Below are 25,900 nucleotides of genomic sequence, written 5' to 3'. Positions count from 1 at the left end.
TTGATAATACGGTGCTTTCTTAGGCTGTGAGGAAATATATGGCAAAAAATTTGACTTTCCAGCAGTAGCTGTGGGGACCAGGTCCGAGAGACCCTCCCCAAACAATTCCTCACCCTTGTAAGGTAAAACCTCCATATGCCTTTTTGAGTAGGCATCACCTGTCCATTGCCGAGTCCACAGGAACCTTCTGGCAGAAATCGACATAGCATTGATTCTAGAACCCAGCAGACTAATGTCTCTTTGAGCATCTCTCATATATAGGACAGCGTCCTTAATATGCCCCAGGGTCATTAATATAGTATCCTTGTCTAAGGTATCAAGTTCCTCAGATAAGGTATCCGTCCATGCTGCTACAGCACTACACACCCAGGCCGACGCGATTGCCGGCCTCAGTAAGGTACCTGAATGTGTATAAATGGACTTCAGGGTACCCTCCTGTTTTCTATCCGCAGCATCTTTGAGGGTAGCCGTATCCTGTGACGGCAGGGCTACCTTCTTGGACAAGCGTGTTAAAGCCTTGTCCACTCTAGGGGAGGATTCCCAGTGTAACCTGTTTGTTGGCGGGAAAGGATACGCCATAAGAATCCTTTTGGAAATCTGCAGTTTTTTATCCGGAGATTCCCAAGCCTTTTCACATAACTCATTTAGCTCATGTGAGGGGGGAAAGGTTACCTGCGGCTTCTTTTCCCCATACATATGAACCCTCTTGTCAGGGACTGGGGTTTCCTCTGTGATGTGCAACACATCCTTAATTGCTATAATCATATAACGGATGGATTTAGCCAATTTTGGCTGTAACTTTGCATCATCGTAATCGACACTGGAGTCAGAATCCATGTCGGTATCCGTGTCAACAATTTGGGATAGTGGGCGCTTCTGAGACCCTGACGGCCTCTGCGACATAGGATCAGGCATGGGTAGGGACCCTGACTGTCCTAAGGCTTCAGCTTTTTCTAACCTTTTATGTAAGGAATTCACACTATCATTTAAAACCTTCCACATATCCATCCAATCAGGTGTCGGCGCCGTCGGCGGAGACACCGCATTCATTTGCTCCCGCTCTGCTTCCACATAGCCTTCCTCATCAGACATGTCGACACAAGCGTACCGACACACCACACACACAGGGAATGCCCTTTTTGAAGACAGTTCCCCCACAAGGCCCTTTGGAGAGACAGAGAGAGAGTATGCCAGCACACACCCCAGCGCTATAACCCAGGAATAACACAGTAACTTAATGTTGACCCAGTAGCTGCTGTATATTGTGTTTTTTGCGCCTAATTTATGTGCCCCCCCTCTCTTTTTACCCTCTTCTACCGTGAATCTGCAGGGGAGAGCCTGGGGAGCTTCTTCTCAGCGGAGCTGTGGAGAAAAAATGGCGCTGGTAAGTGCTGAGGGAGAAGCCCCGCCCGATCGACGGAGGGCTTCTGTCCCGCTCAAATATGCATTTTCTTGGCGGGGGCTCATACATATATACAGTGCCCAACTGTATATATGTGTACTTTTGCCAAAAGAGGTCCATATGCTGCCCAGGGCGCCCCCCCCTGCGCCCTGCACTCTTACAGTGACCGGAGTATGTGAGGTGTGTGGGAGCAATGGCGCACAGCTGCAGTGCTGTGCGTTACCTCAGTGAAGAACGGAGTCTTCTGCCACCGATTTCGAAGTCTTCTTGCTTCTCATACTCACCTGGCTTCTGGCTTCCGGCTCTGCGAGGGGGGCGGCGGCGCGGCTCTGGGATCGGACGGCGAGGGTGAAATCCTGCGTACGATCCCTCTGGAGCTAATGGTGTCCAGTAGCCTAAGAAGCAGGACCTATCTTCAGAGAGTAGGGCTGCTTCTCTCCCCTCAGTCCCACGATGCAGGGAGTCTGTTGCCAGCAGAGCTCCCTGAAAATAAAAAACCTAACAAAATACTTTCTTACAGCAAGCTCAGGAGAGCTCACTGAAAAGCACCCAGCTCGTCCGGGCACAGTATCAAACTGAGGTCTGGAGGAGGGACATAGAGGGAGGAGCCAGAGCACACCAGAATCTAAATTCTTTCTTAAAGTGCCTATGTCTCCTGCGGAGCCCGTCTATTCCCCATGGTCCTTACGGAGTCCCCAGCATCCACTAGGACGTTAGAGAAATTTAGGTTGTATCAAACATATTTATCTAATATAAATAAAATAAGTGGTCAGGAGAAGGTTAAACCTCCCATAATAAACACACAAACATAATAGAATCAGTAGGAGACAGAACTGCACTTCCTAAGCACACATTCTCCCACCTCATGGTAAGGCGCCTGTCTTTTCTTCCTGGCAGCTACTCTCTGGTCCAGTGCATAAATGGAGCACTGAGATCCACACACACACAGCAAACTTGGTAGTAGAAGCTGCTACCACTGGGCAAGTACAACAGCTCCGCTCTGTCCCTTAAACTGCATGTAGTGGCGGCAGCTCAAGTAATCGTATTAAATAGTACTGTTACTGCGGTCATAATTTGAACTACAGGCCAAGAGGAGGGGGGTTTCTGGGCAACCGGAGACCCCCCCTGCGTTTGCCTATGAAAGTGCACACAATGTACAAAACAACAGACAAAAAAGTCTATTTGCTGCCATGTCCCGCTAAGTGACTGCAAAATCATTAAATAAATTAAACATTTAATTTTTTTGAACTAATGACAAGTAAAGCACCAGTGCATAGTACATAGCTATCCAAAAACGTAAACATAGAAATAGAGGATAGTGGATCAATTAATATGTAACAATGAATAAGTCCTATAATATTGGACTCCGGGACTCAGAGTCTTTAGGATCTGTAGTTACATGTAACTATTAATATATACCTATTCCTTTATACATCTCTGGTGTCTTATTCAGATATAGGGCTAGATTTACTAACCGGCGGTTTGTCGAAGACACCAGTGATCGGTTACTTTAAACAGTGGATTTAGGCGGTTATTCAGGCCACATCGCTAAGTGACCACAATATCCCCGTTTCCGGTGCCACTGCGCACGCGCAAGTCCCGTCATACGCGTGCACGGCCCAGCCAATTCGATAGCATAGCATTGGCTGCGATCACCTCTACCTGATTGACAGGTAGAGGCGTTTGCGGGGCGGGGGCAGCGACAGCGACAGACCATTGTGGGGACGGCACGGGGGAAACGGGGGCAGGTCGGTGGCATTTTTGGGGCGTCACGCAGCCGCTCCGATGAAAGAAATGGCAGGGGGTTGTCCACAGTTGCTACGACTGCAATTAAATTGCGGTCACAGCTGCTGGGCGGCCTGGTCTGCGATGGGCGGCCCCCAGCAGGCGAAAGAATGGATTGCACGTTCTGCTTTTTAGCAGGATCAGCAATCCAATCTGAATAACCCCCTTAAAGCGGCAACAGAAATGATCCTAAATGCCGTGACAAATGCCGTTTAGCGGACGCATTTCCATTTCAGAGGCTACTGGTCTAATTTTTCAACCGGATAACTTATAATATATATATTTCACTATTATGGTGATTTTAGTGCATATTTTATTTACGTCGGAGGCTGACACAGATAATATGGGGTTAATGTAACAGCCTGCAAGATTCCGGCGCAGTTTTTTTAAAGCAGCCTTTTGAATGCTTGTTGCTATAATATACGGCCAGGCGCACCCCCGGAATCTCGCCCCTGCCTGCTTCTGGTAGGCTATTATAAAAACCCCTATATGCTTAGATTATATCTACTGCGTCTCTGAATCATTCTTTCCTCTATCAAATATACCATAACCAGTAATTACGCTACTCGCAATACAGTCAGTTTCTCTCCTTCACCTGGCCCCGCCTCCAGCTCCTGCCGCCATCTACCAACCTATCACAGAATAACTCACAGGGCACGCTTGTGGGGGCGGGGCTTACAGCTTTCCCTTCTTTCATTAATAACAGCAAATTAATACAAGAGGAAAGCAAAGTATACCATGTTTTAACTTAATTTTGTAAAGCTATTACTTATATGTAGTGTAATGAGTATTACGTAATAAATCAGTGGAGTATTTCCTAGCTTCTTTATTGGATCTGCGGCAGCCAGCTTGCGCGACACCATGGCCCACGCAGCATTCCGGCGTTGTCACAGGTTATCCGACGCTGCGTCCTGGAACATAGCACGGATCACTAATGAAAGTAGCAATAGCCCCTCCAACCACCTCTGACTCTGACTGGCCACTTATCTTATCACCGCTTGGTGTATTCATTAATTCCGTTTATATTTTTTGCCCAGTTTTTCAACACTGCCTAAGAACTGAATTCTCTACAATGTCTTATAACGGGATATGCTAAACCCTGTAGATGTCCTTATTTCCCCCTGAAGGTCTTAGGTGGCTTCATCTGACTAACAAATGTGTCAAATGTTGACAGGCCGGCTCTTTACATAAAACCCCTCTGAAACTGGTGTGACTGAAACAATCGCCCCCTTCTGCTTGTGCCTGACCCTGAATGCTTCCTCTCTTTGTTCCGCTCCTCTGCGCTCCCAATGCCCAGCCGGTAAACTTATTTGCTCAGGAATTCTTGTGGATCTTTGTCTGCCAGGCTTTTTTTGTCTACCGTCCGTGTAGGAGCTATAAAAGCGGCTTTACAATGCCAAAGCGAGCTTTTTTTTTTTTTTTTTTCCCCAATATGGTGTAATGAATAGATGGCCGGTGTACCTCCTCCGTGAATTCATTCCAAGTGCACACTTCAGCCTCCTTTTTGTGAACCCTGCTGATGATAACGCGACGCCTTTCACTCAGTACTATTTTAATATTTTAATACATCAGCGGCTGGAAGATATTTTGTCAGCTTCTTGAAACCTGAGCCTCTCTCAGAAAACATGATTAGCCCGGCTTCTCTAATGCAGGCTTATCATCCCAGGTCCACTGGCGTTCAGCTGGCTATTGGCCGGCCTCCAAACCAAGAACACAGCTGTGACCAAGGCTAGGAAAATGAAAATGCAAAAAATTTTGCCTGACACGAATCAATCGCTCAACGCCCACCGAAGGCAGCCATTACCTCCAGAGATCGAGGCTTTCTCTGACTCGTTTAACCCCTTTTTGACAAAATTCATTAACATAGGCCGAATTATGGTTCATCGTCCGTATCTTTATGCTTACTCCTTGACAGTACGCCATTTAGCTGAGTGGTATGGTCTTGACGTCTGAGATGCCACTTTCTTTATTAAAATATAAAACTTTAGTTTTGTGTCGTCCACCAATAATTTGTTTGGTTTTTTTTGCTTATTAAAATTCACAATCCTGATTAGCAAATTTTCTCTAACGTCCTAGAGGATGCTGGGACTCCGTAAGGACCATGGGGAATAGACAGGCTCCGCAGGAGACATGGGCACTTTAAGAAAGACTTTAGACTCTGGGTGTGCACTGGCTCCTCCCTCTATGCCCCTTCTCCAGACCTCAGTTTTAGACTGTGCCCAGAGGAAGATGGGTGCACTGCAGGGAGCTCTCCTGAGTTTCCTGCTAAGAAAGCATTTTGTTAGGTTTTTTTCTTATTTTCAGGGAGCTCTGCTGGCAACAGACTCCCTGCATCGAGGGACTGAGGAGAGAGGAGCAGACCTACTTAAATGATAGGCTCTGCTTCTCGGCTACTGGACACCATTAGCTCCAGAGGGAGTGGAACACAGGTTCGTCCTGGGCGTTCATCCCAGAGCCGCGACGCCGTTCTCCTCACAGAGCCGGAAGAAACTAAGAAAGAAGACTACTGAGGCGGCAGAAGCCCTCGGGTGCTTCACTGAGGTAACGCACTGCAGCTGTGCGTCATTGCTCCCATACACCTCACACACTCCGGTCACTGTAAGGGTGCAGGGCGCAGGGGGGGCGCCCTGGGCAGCAATAGAATACCTCTCCTATGGCAAATTACTATATACATGTACAGGTGGGCACTGTACAATTATATAAAAGAGCCCCCGCCATATTTTATTAAGTTTAAGCGGGACAGAAGCCCGCCGCCGAGGGGGCGGGGCTTCTCCCTCAGCACTCACCAGCGCCATTTTCTCTCCACAGCACCGCTGAGAGGAAGCTCCCCGGACTCTCCCCTGCTTGACACACGGTGAAAGAGGGTTTTAAAGTAGAAGGGGGGGGGGGGGGGGGCACATAATTGTCGATTATACTTTACAGCAGCGCTACTGGGTAAACATTCTGTGTTTTTCTCTGGGGTCATATAGCGCTGGGGTGTGTGCTGGCATACTCTCTCTCTGTCTCTCCAAAGGGCCTAAAGGGGAACCTGTCTTCAGAAAAGAGTTTCCCTGTGTGTGTGGAGTGTGTCGGTACGCGTGTGTCGACATGTTTGACGATGAAGGCTCGCCTAAGGAGGAGGGGGAGTGCATGATTGTCAGGTCGCCATCGGCAACGCCGACACCGGACTGGATGGATATGTGGAATGTCTTAAATGCTAATGTAATTTATTGCATAAGAGATTAGATAAGACTGAGGCTAGGGATCTGTCAGGTAGTCAGACCATGCCTGTCCCAGTGGCACCGGGACCTTCTGGGTCTCAGAAACGCACATTATCCCAGATCACTGACACAGATACCGACACGGATTCAGATTCCAGTATCGACTATGAGGATGCAAAATTACAGCCAAAAGTGGCTAAAGGTATTCGTTACATGATCATGGCTGTTAAAGAGGTTTTGAATATTACTGAGGAACCCCCTGACACGAGGGTACACATGTATAAAGAGAAAAAGCCTGAGATCTCCTTTCTGTCCTCATTTGAGCTAAGCGAATTGTGCGAAAAGGCTTGGGAATCTCCAGACAGGAGACTACAAGTTCCCAAAAGGATTCTTATGGCGTATCCCTTGCCACAAAAGGACAGGATACGATGGGAATCTTAGCCTAAAGTAGACAAGGCGTTGACACGCTTATCCAAGAAGGTGGCACTGCCTTCCCAGGATACTGCTACCCTCAAGGATCCTGCGGATCGTAAGCAGGAAGTTACCATGAAGCACATTTACACACATTCTGGTACTATTGTTAGGCCGGCTATGGCATCGGCCTGGGTTTGTAGTGCTGTCGCTGCGTGGACAGATTCCTTGTCTACGGAGATTGAGACCGATCGAATTTTTTACCTTATGTTCCCCCACAACATACTAAGAAGGCACCTCATTACCAAATGCAGTCCAGGAGTAGTCCCCCCCTACGTCTGCAAAATCCACCGCATGACGCTGGGACTTCCCTGGGGGGGCCAGATCAAGTGGGAGCACGTCTTCGATTTTTCAGCCACGTCTGGGTTCACTCACAGGTGGATCCCTGGGCAATAGAGATTGTTTCTCAGGGATACAGGCTGGAATTCGAAGAGATGCCTCCTCGCCGGTTTTTCAAATCGGCTCTGCCAGCTTCTCCGTCAGAAAGGGAGTTAGTGTTAACTGCAATTCAAAAATTGTACCTGCAGCAGGTGATAGTCAAGGTTCCTCTTCTCCAGCAAGGAAAGGGGTATTACTCAACCTTGTTTGTGGTTCCGAAACCGGACGGTTCGGTTAGACCCATTTTGAATCTGAAATCCCTGAACCTGTACTTGAAAAAGTTCAAGTTCAAGATGGAATCGCTCAGAGCGGTCATCGCCAGCCTGGAGGGGGAGATTGGATGGTTTCCTTGGACATAAAGGATTCTTACCTTCATGTTCCAATTTTTCTTCCTCACCAGGCGTTCCTGAGATTTGCGGTACGGGACTGTCATTACCAATTTCAGACGTTGCCGTTTGGGCTTTCCACGGCCCCGAGAATTTTCACCAAGGTAATGGCGGAAATGATGGTGCTCCTGCGCTAGCAGGGTGTCACAATTATCCCATACTTGGACGATCTCCTCATAAAGGCGAGATCTCGAGAGAAGTTACTGGACAGCGTGTCACTGTCAGTGAGGACGTTGCAACAGCACGGCTGGATTCTCAATATTCCGAAGTCCCAGCTGGTTCCTACAACACGTCTGACCTTTTTGGGCCTGATTCTGGACACAGAACAGAAAAAGGTTTTTCTTCCGATGGAAAAGGCTCAGGAGCTCATAGCTCTGGTCAGGAACCTATTAAAGCCAAAAAAGGTTTCAGTGCTTCACTGCACCCGTGTCCTGGGGAAGATGGTGGCATCGTACCAGGCCATCCCCTTCGGCAGGTTCCATGCGAGGACTTTTCAATGGGACCTACTGGACAAATAGTCCGGGTCTCATTTACAAATGCATCAAAGGATCACCCTGTCTCCCAGAGCCAGGATATCTCTCCTGTGGTGGCTGCACAGTGCTCACCTCCTGGAAGGCCGCAGGTTCGGCATTCAGGACTGGATCCTGGTGACCACGGACGCGAGCCTCCGAGGTTGGGGAGCAGTCACACAGGGAAGAAATTTCCAGGGACTTTGGTCAAGTCAAGAGACTTGTCCTCACATCAACATCCTGGAACTAAGGGCCATATACAACGCCCTACGTCAAGTGGAGATCTTACTTCGCAATCGACCAGTTCTGATCCAGTCAGACAACATCACCGCAGCAGCTCATGTAAACCGCCAAGGCGGCACAAAGAGCAGAGTGGCAATGGCGGAAGCCACCAGAATTCTTCGCTGGGCGGAGAATCATGTAAGCGCTCTGTCAGCAGTGTTCATTCCGGGAGTAGACAACTGGGAAGCAGACTTCCTCAGCAGACACGATCTGCATCCGGGAGAGTGGGAACTTCATCAGGAAGTCTTCGCGCACATTGCAAGTCGGTGGGGACTACCCCAAATAGACATGATGGCATCCCGTCTCAACAAAAAGCTACAAAGGTATTGCGCCAGGTCAAGAGACCCTCAGGCGGTAGCTGTGGACGCCCTAGTGACACCGTGGGTGTTCCAGTCGGTATATGTGTTTCCTCCTCTTCCTCTCATACCCAAGGTGTTGAGGATAATAAGAAAAAGAGGAGTGAGAACAATTCTCATTGTTCCAGATTGGCCACGAAGGACCTGGTTTCCGGATCTGCAAGAAATGCTCACAGAAGATCCGTGGCCTCTTCCTCTAAGGCAGGACCTGTTACAACAAGGTCCCTGTCTGTTCCAAGACTTACCACGGCTGTGTTTGACGGCATGGCGGTTGAACGCCGGATCCTAGCGGAAAAAGGTATTCCGGATGAGGTCATTCCTACGCTAATAAAGGCTAGGAAGGACGTGACGTCTAAACATTATCACCGAATATGGCGAAAATATGTGTCTTGGTGTGAGGCCAGGAATGCTCCTACGGAAGAATTCCATCTAGGCCGTTTTCTTCACTTCCTACAAACTGGAGTGAATTTGGGCCTAAAATTAGGCTCCATTAAAGTTCAGATTTCGGCCTTATCCATTTTCTTTCAAAAGGAATTGGCCTCGTTACCTGAAGTACAGACTTTTGTGAAGGGAGTACTGCATATTCAGCCTCCTTTTGTACCTCCGGTGGCGCCTTGGGACCTTAACGTGGTGTTAAGTTTCCTTAAGTCACATTGGTTTGAACCACTTAAAACAGTGGAGTTGGAATTTCTCACTTGGAAGGTGGTCATGTTGTTAGCCTTGGCTTCGGCTAGGCGAGTTTCGGAATTGGCGGCTTTATCACATAAAAGCCCCTATCTGGTTTTCCATATGGATAGAGCGGAGTTGCGGACCCGTCCTCAATTCCTACCTAAGGTGGTCTCATCCTTTCATATGAACCAACCTATTGTCGTGCCTGTGGCTACACGTGACTTGGAGGATTCCAAGTCCCTTGATGTGGTCAGGGCTTTGAAAATTTACGTGGCCAGAACGGCTAGGATCAGAAAAACAGAAGCACTGTTTGTCCTGTATGCAGCCAACAAGGTTGGCGGACCTGCTTCAAAGCAGACTATTGCTCGCTGGATCTGTAACACGATTCAGCAGGCGCATTCTACGGCAGGATTGCCGTTACCGAAATTGGTTAAGGCCCATTCCACTAGGAAGGTGGGCTCGTCTTGGGCGGCTGCCCGAGGGGTCTCGGCAATACAGCTGTGCCGAGCTGCTACTTGGTCGGGGTCAAGCACTTTTGCAAAGTTCTATAAGTTTGATACCCTGGCTGAGGAGGACCTCCTGTTTGCTCAATCGGTGCTGCAGAGTCATCCGCACTCTCCCGCCCGTTTGGGAGCTTTGGTATAATCCCCATGGTCCTTACGGAGTCCCAGCATCCTCTAGGACGTTAGAGAAAATAAGATTTTACACTTACCGGTAAATCTATTTCTCGTAGTCCGTAGAGGATGCTGGGCGCTCGTCCCAAGTGCGGACTTCTTCTGCAAGACTTGTATATAGTTATTGCTTACATAAGGGTTATATTATAGTTCATCGGTTTGGACCGAGACTATGTTGTTTGTTCATACTGTTAACTGGGTAGTTTATCACAGGTTATACGGTGTGATTGGTGTGGCTGGTATGAATCTTGCCCTTGGATTAACAAAAATCCTTTCCTCGTACTGTCCATCTCCTCTGGGCACAGTTTCTCTAACTGAGGTCTGGAGGAGGGGCATAGAGGGAGGAGCCAGTGCACACCCAGAGTCTAAAGTCTTTCTTAAAGTGCCCATGTCTCCTGCGGAGCCCGTCTATTCCCCATGGTCCTTACGGAGTCCCAGCATCCTCTACGGACTACGAGAAATAGATTTACCGGTAAGTGTAAAATCATATTATTTTTCTTAACATTTAAAGGGGAATGGCTTCTGTCATAATTTTTTTTTTTTTTTTTTGCTTTACAAATGGCATAGGGCAGAGATTTCCAAACTCCGCCATTACAGTTCAGGTTTTCAGAATATCCATGCATGAGCTCAGACAGTTAAATCAAATTGACTGAGGTACTAATTAAGTCAAGTGTGACCAAGCATGTATATCTTTAAAACATCAGTCAGTGTCCACATTATACCAGCCTCCAGTTCTGTATATTCTTCCAGCAGCCAGTGCCCATATTATACTACCATCCAGTGCCTCCATATTCTTCCAGCAGCCAGTGCCCATATTATACCAGCATCCTGTGCCTCCATATTCATCCAGCAGCCAGTGCCCATATTATACTACCATTCAGTGGCTCCATATTCTTCCAGGAGCCAGTGCCCATATTATACCAGCCTCCAGTTCTCTATATTCTTCCAGCAGCCAGTGCCCATATCATACCAGCATTTAGTGCCTCCATATTCTTCCAGCAGCCAGTACCCATATTATACCAGTCTCCAGTACCTCCATATTCTTCCAGCAGCCAGTTCCTCCATATTATCCCAGCATCCAGTGCCTCCATATTCTTCCAGCAGCCAATACCTCCATATTCTTCCAGCCTCCAGTCCTCCATATTCTTTCAGCAGCTAATGCCCATATTATACTAGTCTCCAATGCCTCCATATTCTTCCAGCAGTCAGTGCCCAAATTATACCAGCATCTAGAGCCTCCATATTCTTCCAGCAGCCAGTGCCTCCATATTCTTCCAGTCTCCAGTTCTCCACATTCTTCCAGCCTCTCAGTGCCAATATTATACCAGCCTCCACTGCCTCCACATTCTTCCAGCAGCCAGTGCCCATATTATACCAGCATCTAGTGCCTCCATATTATTCCAGCAGCCAGTGCCCATATTATACCTGCCTCCATATTCTTCCAGTAGCCAGTGCCCATATTATACCAGCCTCCAGTGCCTCCAAATTCTTCCAGCAGCCAGTGCCCATATTATACCAGCCTCCAGTGCCTCCTTTTTCTTCCTGCAGCCAGTGCCCATATTATACCAGCCTCCAGTGCCTCCATATTCTTCCAGCAGCCAGTGCCCATATTATACCAGCCTCCAGTGCCTCCACATTCTTCCAGCAGCCAGTGCCCATATTATACCAGCCTCCAGTGCCTCCACATTCTTCCAGCAGCCAGTGCCCATATTATACCAGCATTCCAGTGCCTCCATATTCTTCCAGCAGCCAGTGCCCATATCATACCAGCCTCCAGTGCCTCCACATTCTTCCAGCAGCCAGTGCCCATATTATACCAGCATTCCAGTGCCTCCACATTCTTACAGCAGCCAGTGCCCATATTATACCAGCCTCCACTGTCTCCATATTCATCCAGCATCCAGTGCCCATATTATACCAGCCTCCACTGTCTCCATATTCTTCCAGCCTCTCAGTGCCCATATTATAATTGGCCCCTGTGCCATTATATACTTCCAGAAGTTAGCGTCATTCAGCTCCCAGCACACCCGTATTATACCAGATGCCAGTATTGGCGTATTGTAACTGCAGTGCCTCCATATTCTTATATTATAACCCTATACCACAAACTTCCAGCAGGTAACTCAGAGCATTTCCAGGGTACAGTTCCAGAAACACAGAAAAGATCCAACTTACCGTGTCCTGTGAGTTCTGTTCTGCAAGCAAATAAGTTCCTTGAGTCCTGTCGGTGAAAGAGCGCTACATAAATACAATTATTATTATTATTATTATTATTATTATTACGGGTTGAGTATCCCTTATCCAAAATGCTTGGGACCAGAGGTATTTTGGATTTGGGATTTTTCTGTATTTTGGAATAATTAGATACCATAATGAGATATCATGGTGATGGGACCTAAATCTAAGCACAGAATGCATTTATGTTACATATACACCTTATACACACAGCCTGAAGGTCATTTTAGCAAATATTTTTTGTAACTTTGTGCACTGAACAAAGTATGTCTACATTCACACAATTCATTTATGTTACATATACACCTTATACACACAGCCTTAAGGTCATTTAATACAATATTTGTAATAACTGTGTGTATTAAACAAAGTTTGTGTACATTGGTGGTCATTCCGAGTTGTTCGCTCGGTAAATTTTTTCGCATTGCAGCGATTTTCCGCTTAGTGCGCATGCGCAATGTCCGCACTGCGACTGCGCCAAGTAAATTTGCTATGCAGTTAGGAATTTTACTCACGTTTTTTTCTTCGTTCTGGTGATCGTAATGTGATTGACAGGAAGTGGGTGTTTCTGGGCGGAAACTGGCCGTTTTATGGGAGTGTGTGAAAAAACGCTACCGTTTCTGGGAAAAACGCGGGAGTGGCTGGAGAAACGGAGGAGTGTCTGGGCGAACGCTGGGTGTGTTTGTGACGTCAAACCAGGAACGACAAGCACTGAACTGATCGCAGATGCCGAGTAAGTCTCGAGCTACTCAGAAACTGCACAGAGATGTATTTTCGCAATAATGCGAATCTTTCGTTCGCAATTTTAAGAAGCTAAGATTCACTCCCAGTAGGCGGCGGCTTAGCGTGTGCAATGCTGCTAAAAGCAGCTTGCGAGCGAACAACTCGGAATGACCCCCATTGAGCCATCAAAAAACAAAGGTTTCACTATCTCACTCTCACGCAAAAAAGTCCGTATTTCGGAATATTTGGATATGGGATACTCAACCTGTATTATTATTTTATTACTAAATAGCCATTACTGTCTACAGACTGATGCACAATGCACCGTAGAGCAAAATATATATTGTAAATAGGAAATCTAATTTACATTTGAATTTGTCGGATAAATACTTTGATGACAGCCTGTGTCCATTGCGGGGCCCGTAGATACTGTACAACATTGGTATAATATAACACATTGTAGTGTGCTGTGTAATCCATCAGATTCTAGGGGGGAAATGTAATAGGGTGTGAGAATCAGAAAGTGAGAGATTTTGGGAGAGTTTTTCTGTTTTTTTAAAGTGGCAATCATTTACATGGGAAAATCAACCTGGTTTTGCTAAGTAAATGATTGGCACTTTAAGAAAACAGAAAAACTCTCCCAAAATCTCTCACTTTCCGATTCTCACACCCTATGACATTCCCCCCTAGCTGTTATTTTCAAGCACGGCTTAGTAAATGAAAACTGTCATCTCATTGGTTGCCAGGGGTTGCTCACATCAGTGCACACTGCACTGGGTGATGTGGGTGATACTCATTATATAAGGCCCATAGAGATTCTGGCCATTACCTACATAAAGATATGTGAGAAATACGGCAGCAGGCATTGTTTGTTCCCACTATCTCGCCGCTGACAATCTGTGCAGGATCGGGGAATGGATTTCCAAGTGCTAAGCAAACAGTGACAGGGTAAGTAGCAGCTGCACCAGTGACGCCCCTGGCGTGGGCATGCATTGGAGCCAGCAGACTGCGCCCGGCACGGACAGTTTGTGCTGGGGCATAGTCAGGGAGCCGTGTCTGTCCATTGGCTTGGTTTGGACGGTGATCAAGAAGACAGCAGCTGCCGGCAGCCCAGACACAATAGAGGAGATGGCCTGAGAGGGTGGGCCAAATGCTGACTCCATCTTTCAGCCAGTCAGAGGCCTTAGGGTTCTGTGAGGGCCCCAAGGAAGTGCTGAAGCTTTATGTAAATACATAATACACTCAATGCACTGGTATCTCTGGGGGGAAGCGCCCAATGTTTTTCCCTTGCGCATGTGGGCAACACCACGGTCACCATGACAGACGCAGAACAGAATTGCGTAGAGGCCCATGTTATTCTGGTAGGCATTCATGGACAATGATGAAGGGGGGGGGGGGGGGGGGGGGTTGGTATTGTGGGGTATGCTAGCGTCCAGGACTCCGTAGGAAGATGCAGTTCCACTGACCCCTTCTGCCAAATTCCATCTGACATATTGAGCAGTCATACGGATGCTAGGAAGTCTGATTGTGCAGCCAGAGTCTTTGTGCACTCCACAGCGGATCAAGGGCCTATAGCAGGGGTGCGGAACCCTTTTTCTACCAAGGGCCATTTGGATATTTATAAAATCCTTCGGGGGTCATACAAAAATTCTAAACTTAAAAATTAGCCTGCCCCCAGTAGGTCTGCCCCTTAGAGGTACTGAGTGCGCGCGACGGAGGCGCACGCGCCCAAAAATGGGTGTGGCCAATTAAAATGGGACGTGATACACATATGCCCCCAATAGTGCAGTGCCAGATACACATGTCAGTGCAGTGTCAGAAACACAAATTCCCTCAGTGCCAGATCCACAAATGCCCCCACAGTGCCAGATCCACAAATGCCCCCACAGTGCCAGATTCACAATTGCCCCCACAGTGCCAGGTACACAATTGCCCCCACAGTGCCAGGTATACAAATGCCCCCACAGTGCCAGGTATACAAATGCCCCCACAGTGCCAGGTATACAAATGCCCCCACAGTGCCAGGTATATAAATGTCCCCACAGTGCCAGGTATACAAATGCCCCCAGAGTGCCAGATCCACAAATGCCCCCACAGTGCCAGATACACAAATTGCCCCACAGTGCCAGGTATACAAATGCCCCCACAGTGCCAGACCCACAAATGCCCCCACAGTGCCAGATACACAGATTCCCCTACAGTGCCCCCACCCCCACTGTGCTGCTCACCGCTGCTGCTCCATCCGGCAGCGTGTCTCAGGTGTCAACGGGTCAGGGCAGGGATAAGAGCGCGACTTTGACGGGCGGCGGCGTGTAGGACCGCAAACCAGCCGCCAGTTCGTGAGCCAATCAGAGCTTGCGGAACGGCAGCGGCAGCTCCTGATTGTCTGCCAGTCCGCGAGCTCTGATTGGCTCACAAACCGGCGGCTGGTTTGAGATCTTACCTGCCGCCGGACAGTGTAGCTGCGCTCTCCTCCCTGCCCTGACAGCTGAGACACGCCGCCGCCGGACTGAGCGGCAGCGTGTCTCACTGACACAAGCGGGTGGGTCGGAACAAATGGCTTTGTGGGCCTTATACAGCCCGCGGGCCGGAGGTTCCCCACCCCTGGCCTATAGTGACAAGTTGACCAGTGCTGTGTGGGAGTGGTCGGTAGTGTGTGGGCGTGACCAGTGGCACATGGGTATGACCAGTGCTGTGTGGGTGTGGCCAGAGCCATGTGGGCGTGTATAGCAGAGGCGTAGCTAGGGTTTTCGGAGCCCAGGGCAAAATGAAAAAAGGCGCCCCCCCCCCCCCCAAAAAAAAAACACACAAAAAGAAGCATGTGCGCACGCCAAAGGTGCGCGCACCGGAAAAATGGGCGTGGCCACACACCAGAAGGGGTGTGGCCATGCTCCAGAAGGGGTGTGGCCACTGAAAATGCCCCGCAGTGCCAGTTACATGCCCCACTCCGTGCCAGATACATGCCCCCACAGTGCCAGATACATTGCCCCACAGTGCCAGATACATGCCCCACTCAGTGCCAGATACATGCCCCACAGTGCCAGTTACATTGCCCCCACAGTGCCAGTTACATTGCCCCACAGTGCCAGATACATGCCCTACAGTGCCAGATACATGCCCCACAGTGCCAGTTACATGCCCCACAGTGCCAGATACATTGTTCCACAGTGCCAGTTACATTGCCCCACAGTGGCATTTACATTGCCCCACTGTGCCAGATACATTGCCCCACAGTGCCAGTTACATTGCCCCACAGTGCCATTTACATTGCCCCACAGTGCCAGATACATGCCCCACAGTGCCAGATACATGCCCCACAGTGCCAGTTACATGCCCCACAGTGCCAGATACATTGCCCCACAGTGCCAGATACATGCCCCACAGTGCCAGATACATGCCCCACAGTGCCAGTTACATGCCCCACAGTGCCAGATACATTGCCCCACAGTGCCAGTTACATTGCCCCACAGTGCCGGATGCATGCCCCACAGTGCCAGATACATTGCCCCACAGTGCCAGATACATTGCCCCACAGTGCCAGTTACATTGCCCCACAGTGCCAGATACATGCCCCACTGTGCCAGATACATTGCATCTTACCGCTGGAACCTTGGAGGAGAAACTGCTCCTGTTGCTGCCGCTAGCTCCATGTAGGTCTGGTTGGCGCTGCTGCGGGCGGGCGGCTGCTGCTGGTGAGGGGGCGGGCGGCTGCTGCTGGTGAGGGGGCGGGCGGCTGTTGTAATTGCCGGCGCCTACCCTCAATCCCCACTGCCCTCCGTAACCCGCAAAGAAATCAAATAAAACAAACTGGTGCGGGGGGACAGTGGCGGCCGCCCTCCAGCCGCAGCTGGGGGAAACAGGGAGAGCTGCGGTGCCGAATCCCAGTCGCACGGGGCGAGCGGGCCGTGCCGGTGGCGCCCCCCTCTGCTGGGGCTGCCACGGCGCCCATGGCACGTGCCCTGCTCGCCCTGTGCTAGTTACGCCTCTGGTGTATACCCCCTACACTATCAGTCCCAATGTCTCCCTAAATATATTATCTGCAGAAAAATAGCAGCATTTTGTCAGGAAAATAGGAAATACAAGTATAATATTATGATTTATGGCCAACAGTGTGGCCATCTGGGCGGCTGGTCATCATCTTGCCATCGTGAGGATGGGCCTATTTTTATGTGCAGGCCTGGAGGTGTAGTCCTATTCGCGCCCATTATCAATCTGATATGGATAGATCTAATATATAAAAATTCTAATTTGTCCTTCTGTCTTTCTATACAAATCCGCAGTTTACAAGCGATGATCGTGAAATTTTACATACAAGCGGAGACAACTAAAACAATTTGAATTCCCTAGCACCCCTAGGGGGGCAGACAGCAGCACAGAGTATATCAGGAGACAGCATAACTCTGGAATTCCTGGAGCAATGTACAAAAAAATTGGTACACATATGCCTTACAATCTGGTTACAAACACTGTGGGGGGAAGACACCCCTAGCACCCCTAGGGGTGAGGCAGCAGCACTGAGTATTTCAGCAGACAGCATAACTCTGGAATGCCTGCAGCAATTTACAACAAACTTGGTACACATATTACTTACACTCTGGAAACAAACACTGGTGGGGTTCAGAAACCCCGAGCACCCCTAGGGGTGGGACAGCAGCACAGAGTATGTCAGCAGACAGCAAAACTGTGGAAGGCCTGCAGCAATTTACACCAAACGTGGTACACATCTGACTTAAAATCTTGGAACAAACTCTGTGGGGGTTAGACACCCCTAGGGGTGGGACAGCAGCACAGAGTATTTCAGGAGACAGCATAACTCCTGAATGGCTAGACCAATTTACAACAAAATTGGTACACATATGACTTACACTTGGGAAACAAACAATGTGGGGGTCAGACACACCTAGCACCCCTAGGGGTGGGACAGCAGCACAGAGTATGTCAGCAGACAGCATAACTGTGGAAAGCCTGGAGCAATTTACACCAAACTTGGTACACATCTGACTTACAAGCTGGGAACAAACAGTGGGGGTTAGACACCCCTGGCACCCCTAGGGGTGGGACAGCAGCACAGAGTATTTCAGGAGACAGCATAACACCAGAATGCCTAGACCAATTTACAACAAACTTGGTACACATATGACTTACAAGCTGGGAACAAACATAATGTGTTGTGCTATTTTTAAATTGGGTTTTCATTCTATTGATGTGTATAACATTTTACATGCTTTTTTATACTATGTTATTTATACTGTGTGTTTAATATATAAATTAATTTTTGTAAACAAACATTCTTAAAATCCCGGGCAACGCCAGGTACTCCAGCTAGTATATTATAAATAGACAGCAATGGTAAAATGCAGGCAGGATGTGATTTTTCACCTCTAAATGCTAATCATGTGACTTGCTCACATCATAAAGCCTTTATGATGTCACTCAGCTTTGGTAGAAAGGTCAGTGCTTTGTTGAGAACTGCCACCGCTGATATGATATCTCACAATGTAAGGTATGCTTACTTTAACCTATATCTTATATGAAAATTCTGATCAAGGGCCTATAGTGACAAGCATGGTGTGGGTGTGGCCAGTGCTGTGTAGGTGTGGCCAGTATGGTGTGGGTGTGGCCAATGCTGTGTCGGTATGGCCAGAGACGTGTGGGCGTGACCACCCTTACACTCTCAGCCCTAGGGGGTCATTCCGACCCGTTCGCACGCAGCGGTTTATCGCTGCAATGCGAATGGGTGCGGAATGCGCATGTGCAGCGGTCGCCGGGTTACGTCGCGACTTACAAAGGAAGTGGTCGCAGAGCCGACTGCTAAGAAGATTGACAGGAAGGAGCCGTGGCTGGGCGGATCCGGAGCGTTTGGAGCCGTTTTCGGGGAGTGGTGAGTATAACGCAGGCGTGTCCAGCAGAACGGAGGGCGGAAGAGTGACGTCAAAGCCGAGCCCATCATCGCTGGATCCATCGCACAGGGTAAGTAGGTACAGGGCTGGTCTAGTTTTGTGTGCGATCGCAGCCCTGCTAAGCTAAAATACACTCCCCCATAGGTGTGGCTTGTTGATCGCAGCAGCAGCAAAAAGTTGCTGGCTGCGATCAACTCGGAATGACCCCCCTAATGTCTCCCTAAATATTTAAAAGCAGAAAAATTGCATCCATATGCTAGGAAAAATGCAAGTTTAATATTATGATTTAAGGCGGAATGTGAGGCAAGCTAGGCGGCTGGTCATCATTTTATGGTCATGACGATGGGCCTAGTGTTATATGCAGGCCTGCAGCTGTAGTCCTATCCATCCCATTGTTATTGCCCTGACCTGAATGTTTTTCCTGACTTATCCCTCACAGTAATACTATTACTACAGTCAGGGGTGTATCTAGGGGTCCGAGCGCCCCTGGCAAAGTAAAAGACTGGCATGCCAAAAAGGGGCATGGCAACTCAGTAGTACCCCAATTCAAATGACACCACACAGTAGTGCTCCTTACTCACATTACACAGCACAGTAATGTCCGTTATTCAAGTTATGCAGTAGTGTCCCTTATACACATTATGCCACACAGTAGTGCCCATATATATGGGAAGGCGCGCACGCTTCTTTGAAAGTGGATGTGGGCTTGCAATTTTATATTATGATATCAAACTATAAATATATAATCACACACACACACACACACACTTGGCAGCCTTACACACAATGCCCACAGCAGTGCTCCTTATGCCAGTATAGTACACATAATGTCCCCAGTATAGCGTAAGATATACATAACTTTCCAGTATAGTGCCAGATGCACATAATGCCCCCAGTATAGTGCCAGATGCACGTAATTTTGCCAGTATAGTGCCAGATGCACATAATGTCCCAGTATATTGTTAGATACACTTAATGTCCCAGTATCAGATACACTTAATGTCCCAGTATAGTGTCAGATACACTTAATGTCCCAGTATAGTGTCAGATATACATAATGTCCCCTAGTATAGTGACAATTACACATAATAACCCCAGTAGTGCAGTGCCAGATGCACGTAATGTCCCCAGTACAGTGTTAGATACACTTAATGTCCCAGTATAGTGTCACATTGAGTTATTGTCCCAATATAATGCCAGACACACATATGCCCCCACAGTGTCAGACACACATATGCCCCCACAGTGTCAGACACACATACTTCCCCCACAGTGCCAGATACACATACTGTCCCCACAGTGTCAGACACACATATGCCCCCACAGTGTCAGACACACATATGCCCCCACAGTGTCAGACACACATACTGTCCCCACAGTGCCAGATACACATACTGTCCCCACAGTGCCAGATACACATACTGTCCCCACAGTGCCAGATACACATACTGTTCCCACAGTGTCAGACACACATACTTCCCCACAGTGCCAGATACACATACTGTCCCCACAGTGTCAGACACACATACTTCCCCACAGTGCCAGATACACATACTGTCCCCACAGTGCCAGATACACATACTGTCCCCACAGTGCCAGATACACATACTGTACCCACAGTGCCAGATACACATACTGACCCCACAGTGCCAGATACACATACTGCCCCCACAGTGTCAGACACACATACTTCCCCACAGTGCCAGATACACATACTGTCCCCGCAGTGTCAGACACACATACTTCCCCACAGTGCCAGATACACATACTGTCCCCAGTGTCAGACACACATACTTCCCCACAGTGCCAGATACACATACTGTCCCCACAGTGTCAGACACACATACTTTCCCACAGTGCCAGATACACATACTGTCCCCACAGTGTCAGACACACATACTTCCCCACAGTGCCAGATACACATACTGTCCCCACAGTGTCAGACACACATACTTCCCCACAGTGCCAGATACACATACTGTCCCCACAGTGTCAGAGACACATACTTCCCCACAGTGCCAGATACACATACTGTCCCCACAGTGCCAGATACACATACTTCCCCACAGTGCCAGATACACATACTGCCCCCACAGTGTCAGATACACATACTGTCCCCACAGTGCCAGATACGCATACTGTCCCCACAGTGCCAGATATACATACTGTCACCACAGTGCCAGTTACACATATGCCCCCACAGTATCAGATACACATACTGTCCCCACAGTATCAGATACACACACTGCCAGATACATATATGCCCCCACAGTATGAAATACACATATGCCCCTAAAGAGCCAGATACACACATGCCCCCTCAGTGTCAGATACACACATGTAGAGTTCCTTGATTGCAGTGTGGTGCGGTGCCGGTGGCTGCCACTGCTACATGCTGTGATCGTTACTGGGCATCCCTGTTGGTGAGTAACTACACAGGGGTAAGAGGATAGCTCCTGACTCTAATCTACCTACTGGCCATGGGTGGCACAGCTGGACAGCGCCACTCCTCGGCTGGCTCCCCTGGCGAGTGCCATCCTGACCAATAGGTAGATACACCCCTGACTACAGTATAGTATCTTTAGAAGCGCTTGCTAGTATACCTGGCTTATTTTTAGTTGTTTGAGCCACTAATCCCCCTTTATGGGTGATAGCCTGCTGAAATCAGAACATACATTTTAAAGGGTGTCTTTTGTTTGGCATAAAGCTATGGTGGAATGACCACTATTTTTTTTTTTTAACTACTAGAATGCCAGCTGAATCCGTCTCCTTCCATTCTTTTGTTAGTGTGCCACTGGCAATAGGGAGCAGTGATGACAGAATGTAAGCACGTTCCCTGCCTCATCATAGTGCCCCACACTACATATTATACCGACACCCAGTGCCCACACTACATATTATGCCCACACCCAGTGCCCCACACTACATATTATACCCACACCCAGTGCCCCACACTACATATTATACCGACACCCAGTGCCCCACACTACATATTATACTGACACCCAGTGCCCCACACTACATATTATACCCACACCCAGTGCCCCACACTACATATTATACCCACACCCAGTGCCCCACACTACATATTATACCCACACTCAGTGCCCCACACTACATATTATACCCACACCCAGTGCCCACACTACATATTATGCCCACACCCAGTGCCCCACACTACATATTATACCCACACCCAGTGCCCCACACTACATATTATACCGACACCCAGTGCCCCACACTACATATTATACTGACACCCAGTGCCCCACACTACATATTATACCCACACCCAGTGCCCCACACTACATATTATACCCACACTCAGTGCCCCACACTACATATTATACTAACACCCAGTGCCCCACACTACATATTATACTGACACCCAGTGCCCCACACTACATATTATACCCACACCCAGTGCCCCACACTACATATTATACCCACACCCAGTGCCCCACACTACATATTATACTAACACCCAGTGCCCCACACTACATATTATACTGACACCCAGTGCCCCACACTACATATTAAACCGACACCCAGGGCCCCACACTACATATTATACTGACACCCAGTGCCCCACACTACATATTATACCCACACCCAGTGCCCCACACTACATATTATACCCACACCCAGTGCCCCACACTACATATTATACCCACACCCAGTGCCCCACACTACATATTATACCCACACCCAGTGCCCCACACTACATATTATACCCACACCCAGTGCCCCACACTACATATTATACCCACACCCAGTGCTCCACACTAAATATTATACCCACACCCAGAGCCCCACACTACATATTATACCCACACCCAGTGCCCCACACTACATATTATACCCACACTACATATTATACTGACACCCAGTGCCCCACACTACATATTATACCGACACCCAGAGCCCCACACTACATATTATACCCACACCCAGTGCTCCACACTATATATTATACCCACACCCAGTGCTCCACACCACATATTATACCCACACCCAGTGCTCCACACTACATATTATACCCACACCCAGTGCCCCACACTACATATTATACCCACACCCAGTGCCCCACACTACATATAATACTGACACCCAGTGCCCCACACTACATATTATACCCACACCCAGTGCCCCACACTACATATTATACTGACACCCAGTGCCCCACACTACATATTATACCGACACCCATGGCCCCACACTACATATTATACTGACACCCAGTGCCCCACACTACATATTATACCCACACCCAGTGCTCCACACTATATATTATACCCACACCCAGTGCTCCACACTACATATTATACCCACACCCAGTGCTCCAAACTACATATTATACCCACACCCAGTGCCCCACGCTACATATTATACCGACACCCAGTGCCCCACACTACATATTATACTGACACCCAGTGCCCCACACTACATATTATACCCACACCCAGTGCCCCACACTACATATTATACTAACACCCAGTGCCCCACACTACATATTATACTGACACCCAGTGCCCCACACTACATATTATACCCACACCCAGTGCCCCACACTACATATTATACCCACACCCAGTGCCCCACACTACATATTATACTAACACCCAGTGCCCCACACTACATATTATACCGACACCCAGTGCCCCACACTACATATTATACCGACACCCAGGGCCCCACACTACATATTATACTGACACCCAGTGCCCCACACTACATATTATACCCACACCCAGTGCTCCACACTATATATTATACCCACACCCAGTGCCCCACACTACATATTATACCCACACCCAGTGCCCCACACTACATATTATACCCACACCCAGTGCCCCACACTACATATTATACTGACACCCAGTGCCCCACACTACATATTATACCCACACCCAGAGCACAACGCTACATATTATACCCACACCCAGTGCCCCACACTACATATTATACCCACACCCAGTGCCCCACACTACATATTATACCCACACCCAGTGCCCCACGCTACATATTATCCCCACACCCAGTGCCCCACGCTACATATTATACAGACACCCAGTGCCCCACACTACATATTATACCAACACCCAGTGCCCCACGCTACATATTATACCCACACCCAGTGCCCCACGCTACATATTATACCCACACTCAATGCCCCACACTACATATTATACCCACACCCAGTGCCCCACGCTACATATTATAACCACACCCAGTGCCCCACACTACATATTATACCCACAGCCAGTGCCCCACACTACACATTATACCCACACCCAGTGCCCCACACTATATATTATACCCACACCCAGTGCCCCACACTACATATTATACCGACACCCAGTGCCCCACACTACATATTGGCCCTCATTCCGAGTTGTTCGCTCGCTAGCCGCTTTTTGCAGCAGTGCACACGCTAAGCCGCCGCCCTCTGGGAGTGAATCTTAGCTTAGCTGAATTGCGAACGAAGTATTCGCAATATTGCGAAAAGACTTTCCTTTGCAGTTTCTGAGTAGCTCGAGACTTACTCTTCCAGTGCGATCAGTTCAGTGCTTGTCGTTCCTGGTTTGACGTCACAAACACACCCAGCGTTCGCCCAGACACTCCCCCGTTTCTCCAGCCACTCCCGCGTTTTTCCCAGAAACGGCAGCGTTTTTTCACACACACCCATAAAACGGTCAGTTTCCGCCCTGAAACACCCACTTCCTGTCAATCACACTCCGATCACCAGAACGAAGAAAAAACCTTGCAATGCCGTGAGTAAAATACCAAACTTCTTAGCAAATTTACTTGCCGCAGCCGCAGTGCGAACATTGCGCATGCGCAGTTAGCGGAAAATCGCAACGATGCGAAGAAAAATAACGAGCGAACAACTCGGAATGAGGGCCATTATACCCACACCCAGTGCCCCACACTACATATTATACCCACACTCAGTGCCCCACACTACATATTATACCCACACCCAGTGCCCCACACTACATATTATACCCACACCCAGTGCCCCACACTAAATATTATACCCACACCCAGTGCCCCACACTACATATTATACCAACACCCAGTGCCCCACGCTACATATTATATCAACACCCAGTGCCCACGCTACATATTATACTCACACCCAGTGCTCCACACTACATATTATACCCACACCCAGTGCTCCACACTACATATTATACCCACACACAGTGCCCCACACTACATATTATACCCACACCCAGTGCTCCACACTACATATTATACCCACACCCAGTGCCCCAAACTACATATTATACTGACACCCAGTGCCCCACACTACATATTATACCCACACCCAGTGCCCCACACTACATATTATACCCACATCCAGTGCCCCACACTACATATTATACCCACACCCAGTGCCCCACACTACATATTATACAGACACCCAGTGCCCCACACTACATATTATACAGACACCCTGTGCCCCACACTACATATTATACCCACACCCAGTGCTCCACACTATATATTATACCCACACCCAGTGCCCCACACTACATATTATACCCACACCCAGTGCCCCACACTACATATTATACCCACACCCAGTGCCCCACACTACATATTATACCCACACCCAGGGCCCCACACTACATATTATACCCACACCCAGTGCCCCACACTACATATTATACCCACACCCAGTGCCCCACGCTACATATTATACCCACACCCAGTGCCCCACACTACATATTATACCCTCACCTAGTGCCCCACGCTACATATTATACCCACACTCAGTGCCCCACACTACATATTATACCCACACCCAGTGCCCCACACTACATATTATACCGACACCCAGTGCTCTACACTACATATTATACACACACCCAGTGCCCCACACTACATATTATACCAATTATACCAACACCCAGTGCCCCA

The 25,900-nt window shown here is 48.5% G+C and overlaps 2 long non-coding RNA genes across 2 annotated transcripts in view; one reads left to right on the top strand and one right to left on the bottom strand.

The window, feature by feature from the left end:
• The window catches only part of LOC134933568 (uncharacterized), a 99,509-nt gene that overhangs the window by 33,374 nt on the left and 40,235 nt on the right, over window positions 1-25,900 (bottom strand). The window contains exon 2 of the long non-coding RNA XR_010179732.1: window positions 12,288-12,333. This is a non-coding gene — a long non-coding RNA (uncharacterized LOC134933568). The remainder of the gene's footprint in view (window positions 1-12,287; window positions 12,334-25,900) is intronic.
• The window catches only part of LOC134933569 (uncharacterized), an 84,072-nt gene continuing 76,695 nt past the window's right edge, over window positions 18,524-25,900 (top strand). Inside the window, exon 1 of the long non-coding RNA XR_010179733.1 lies at window positions 18,524-18,573. This is a non-coding gene — a long non-coding RNA (uncharacterized LOC134933569). The remainder of the gene's footprint in view (window positions 18,574-25,900) is intronic.

Source organism: Pseudophryne corroboree, chromosome 6, assembly GCF_028390025.1.
Source record: "Pseudophryne corroboree isolate aPseCor3 chromosome 6, aPseCor3.hap2, whole genome shotgun sequence".
NCBI classification, from domain to species: domain Eukaryota; kingdom Metazoa; phylum Chordata; class Amphibia; order Anura; family Myobatrachidae; genus Pseudophryne; species Pseudophryne corroboree.
This window is presented reverse-complemented; position numbering and strand designations above follow the sequence as displayed.